The following is a 4,975-nucleotide window of genomic DNA, read 5'->3' as shown; positions in this document are numbered from 1 at the left end:
AGAGAATAAGCTTCATTTTCTTCATAGAATACCTCAACCAAATGCTGGAGTTGGGCTACGAGTGGGGAAGATAGGATATTAATATTTTGCTTTCTAGATGACAAGTGAAATTTCACAATCATATCTACCTTAGCTTTACAGAAATTTGTCATCTTCCAAAAAGAACTGGTGAGTCAATAGAAATTGCTCAGAGGAAGTGCTTCCTCTTATTCCTTAAGGGAAAGTTAACTAACAATGAGTCAGATGTTGTACCTGTCTTTGCACAGCTGGTACAGTATGTAGTTTAGCAATTTATATTCGATTTATCTGTATTCTGCTCAGTAAAGCTTAACATTTAAAGAAAAATGTAACATTGGGTTAACAAGATCTCTTATAAAACTAGACCTAAAAAAAAATGTCTAAATTTCATTTGGATTTTCACCTGAGCTTATTAAATGCTGACCCACTGGCAGGCACTTACACAAATTCTTGATATTGTTCTTTGACACCATTGTGGATTAAAATAAACCTTTCTTTGGGTTTTGCAAACTCCATGGGAAACTACAAAGTGTAAGAAGGTGCCAGACACAAAGATCAGCAAGGCTTTAAAAGGACAAACAGCCCAATGTACCAAATGTTTCTTCTCTCGTTGAAAATTTTGCACAGAGCCTGAAAAATGAAAATGAGATCAGGAATAAGCAAGGGCTGCATAGAAAAAGCACTTGCAGACTTTCAAAGTAAAAAGGAAATGTGAATTTTGCCGTATATTCTCATGTCTTTAGTGGCTTCCTCCAGGCCCTCTTCACCTGACTGATACTCTGTTACCATGCAGTCCTTAAGCAAATGACATTGACCTTCAAGCATTTGAGAAGAAAATACTCTGTCTTGAGGTGGCTGAAAAAATGTATTAAAAGAAAATTTTTTAAAAGACTTAAGAGTATAGAATGAGAATACTTAGGTTGTTTACATTTCTGTCTGTCAGATATTTCTATCAATTTATTTTCTCGAAAGCAGTGATTCTTCTGCATGTATATCATTTATAGACACTTTTTTCCTGATGTAAAAATAAATTTAAGCTTAAGATGCATTTTCTTTTCTTTTTTTTTTTTTTTTGTCTTTTTCATGACCGGTAAGGGGATCACAACCCTTGGTGTGGTGTCGCCCACACCACACTCAGCCAGTGAGCACACTGGCCATCCCTATATAGGATCCGAACCCGCGGTGGGAGCGCCGCTGCGCTCCCAGCGCCGCACTCTCCCGAGTGCACCACGGGCTCGGCCCTTAAGATGCAGTATCTATAATACAGGCTAAATATATTAGAACACTTATGATGAGGATTTTAAAATGATTGTTTTAAGTAGAGAAAATGAATATATTTTAAAAATACAGTAAGGTTTTTTTTTGTGTGTGTGTGTTTTGTTTTTTTTTACAAAATTCCTCCTTATATTATGTGAAAAAAAAAAGTGAGAAAATTTTAGCCCATACTTCTAAATAGGAGAAGCAGATATTTCCCTTATGTGGCTTGCTTAATTCGGAGGAAGAATGTCTCCACTCCAATCCATGAAGATTAATCCTGATTTGTTGAATTAATCAAAGTAATTCCTTAGTTTTTCACTCGTGATTGATTTAGTAGATAAGTGACTCAGTTCTGGCTAATACAATGTGCAGAGAGGACTACTGGAAGTGGATGGTCTTCTGGAAAAGCTTTGATTTCCTGATAACAAGGGGATATATGGCTTTCTTTGCCTTCTTCTTCCAGCCTTAAGCAAGATCGTAAAGCCTCGAGCTATGGTGGCTGTATTTTGACAGGAACACAACAAGCATGAGGGTGCAAAGTCAACAGGCTAAGGATAATAAACTGAAAATACAAAACGCTCGTGTCCTCTGCAGCATTTTTGAACAGCTACCCATACAAGAAACTGCTTATTTCTGTACTTCATATACATGGAAAACAAACCTCAATTTGATTAAGTCTATGGTAGTTTAGCTTCGTATTTTTTCAGGCTCAGAACATTCTTAATACAAAAAGCTTCCATTGATTCCATTATATTTTCATTTAATTTTTAATTAAGATGCAGTAAAATTAACATATTTTTTGTTATACAATTCTATGAATTTTAATAGCTGTATAGATTAGTGTAATCTCCACCACAATCAGGATACAGAATATCTCTCATCACCCGCCTAGATTTCCCCCCTGCTATCTCTGTGTAGTGACACCCTCTCTCTGCTTCTAAACCCTGGCAACCACTGATCTGTTCTTTGTCACTATAGATTAGTGTCTTTTTGAGAATGTCATAAAAATGGAATTGTACAATAGGTAACCTTTTAAAACTGGCTTGTTTCACTAACCATAATGTTTTTGAGATTCATTCAAGTTGTTACATGTATTGAGTTCGTTCCTTTTTACTCTTGATTCCATTGTGTGGATGTACCACAATTTGTTTAAACATTTACCTATTAAAGGACATTGGGTTGTTTCCAGTTTCGGAGGATTATGAGTAGAGCTGCTAAAAACACTTGTGGAAAGATTTTTATGTAAACATACATTCTTATTACTCTATGGCAAATACTAAACAATAGGAATAATGGGTTATATGGTAAATGTATATTTTACTTTGTCAGAAACTACCAAACTGTTTTCTAGAGTGGCTGTTTCATTTTGTATTTCCACTAGTAATAAAAGAACACTTGGTTGTTCCACGTCCAAAACACAATGTTGTCAGAATTTAAAATTTTTCAAACATTTTAATATGTAATAGTTACTATATATCTCCTTATTTCTTTAGGTTATCTTTAATTTTTCACCAATATGTTTAGAACTTAGAATTCAAATGTTCTATTAGATTTATACCTAATAATCTTATATTTTTGGAGGTATTATAAGTTATTATTGTCTTTAAATTTTGGTTTCCAATTGTTCTAATTTCTAATTAAAGATAACATTGATGTGTGCTTTCCTTGCACCTTAAGACCTTACTCAACATATTAATTAGTTCTAGGAGTTTAAAAAATAGATTTGCTAGGATTTCTTACATAAAAAACCACGTTATTTATGAATAGGAAGTGATCTTGAACAGGAGCACCGAGAATGGATGTCCTTGCCTTGTTCACAATGTTAAGAGGAAATAATTCAGTTTTTTACTTTTATGTAAGGTATTAGCTGTAGGGTTGTTTTTTTTTTTTTTGGTTTTGGTTTGTCTTTTTTTTTTTTCCATTTTAATAGAACTAGTTTTATTTATTTATTTTAGCCAAAGAAATGTTCTAAAAGCAAATGCAGATACATACAGAGGGATGGACATGACCTGGTACTTGCAAAGGAGCTGCTCTGCCATAATGGAAGCAACGCATTAGGAGAAGAATAGTACTTCAGGTGCTGTCTGCTTGAGTAGTCTGCAGGTGCAAGTTGACTGAAAGAAGGGGCTCTACCAAGAAATCAATGTGAATAAAACAACAAAAAACACCAGAAGTTGCTTCCAGAGAACTACGTAGCAGCAGCAATGAGAACTGTCATCAACTCACAGTCTTCTCATTTTCTTCATTTTTAAAAATAATTTTTCTCTTCCTTTCACTTATCTTTTATCTTGAAGATGTTATGTTGGTAAAACTGAAGTGCTCTGATGCTTTTGCTAGAGTCATCAAGTGCACTGTGGGAAGCAATCATCTTCGGTGCAAATTCAGATTCTTCTGGATGCCAGCATCTGCACAGTTCTTTAGCACTGCTCACATCAATTATTCTATAATAAAGATGCTTCGTGAACTGGGACATGTATTTGTCAGGACACTTCTCATCTGCATGAACTGAATTTCCTGCAAGTTCACAGAGCCATGCTCTGTGAGTCGGCTGTCATACAAAGGACAGGAATTCAGACTCTGCCGCCTGCAGTTAATTGTACTCTCCTTCACTGCCTTGGAAAGACCAGACTTCCCATGATGCTCCTTACACCAATCTGACATGCAGTCCAGCAACTCATCTGGATGTTTTATAATCAGGTTAGGACCTTCAGCCAAAATGTTGAGATCAAAGTCAGTTACCAGACAGGCCATCTCAGTAATTTGGTCCTTGTTAATGTCCAATCCTGTCATCTCCAGGTCCACCCAGGCCATCTGCTGAGCCATGCTCTCCCCTGCCGCCATGACCGTGCCACTGTTGCAGACACCCCACACCCCAAACTGCCTGTGACTCCCACCCACATCTCACAACAGCCTGGAGCCCAGGCCTGTAGTTTTGTTTTTTTTTTTTTTTTTTTTTTTTTTTTTTTTTTTGGTTGGAGTTTTTTTTTTTTTTTTTTTTTTTTTTTGATACTTTTTATTTGGTTGAAGTTTTTTTTTTTTTTTTTTTTTTAAACTCTGAATTAGCTGAGAGTTTTTATCGTGAATGGATTTTGAATTTTGTCAACTGCTTTTTCTATGTTAAATTATATCATCATATGTTTTTTCCCCTAGACTGTTGATGTGGTTGATTATATTGACTGATTTTCAAATATTAAACTGGCCTTGCATACTAGGTACAATCTCCCACTTTGTTGTTAGTAACTATTCTTTTTACATATTGCTAAGTTTAATTTGTGAGTATTTTGCTGAGGAATTTTTCCTCCTTATGTTTAAGAGATATTGGTGGCTAGTAGTCCCTTCTAATTCTGCTTTCGCCTGGTTTTGATGTCAGGTTAATGCTGGCTTCATAAAATGAGTTGGAAAATGTTCTCTATTCCTCTATTTTCTGGAAGATGTTTTATAGAATTGGTGTTATTTTTTTCCCCTCAAATGTTTTGAAGAAATCACCAGTGAAACTATGTGGACCTGTAAATGTCTTTTTCAGAAGGTTTTGAATTATGGACTGATTTCTTTAACAGATACAAAACTACTCAGATTATTTGTATCATTTTGAGTGAGTTTTGGTATCTTGTGGTTTTGGAGTGATTAGTCCATTTTATCCAAGTTTTTGTTAAATTTATCTGTATTGAGTTGTTTAGAGTTATCCTTTATTGTCATTTTA

General features: G+C 35.0%; 1 pseudogene; it reads right to left on the bottom strand.

Annotated features, from left to right (window-relative positions):
* Window positions 1–3,492: 3,492 nt before the first annotated feature.
* LOC103603102 lies at window positions 3,493–4,116 on the bottom strand (annotated as a pseudogene).
* Between the last annotated feature and the right edge of the window lie 859 nt (window positions 4,117–4,975).

Source organism: Galeopterus variegatus, unplaced genomic scaffold, assembly GCF_000696425.1.
Source record: "Galeopterus variegatus unplaced genomic scaffold, G_variegatus-3.0.2 Scaffold4444, whole genome shotgun sequence".
Classification (NCBI taxonomy): domain Eukaryota; kingdom Metazoa; phylum Chordata; class Mammalia; order Dermoptera; family Cynocephalidae; genus Galeopterus; species Galeopterus variegatus.
Note: the sequence above shows the minus strand (reverse complement) of the source record. Positions and strands in the feature narration are given on the sequence as shown.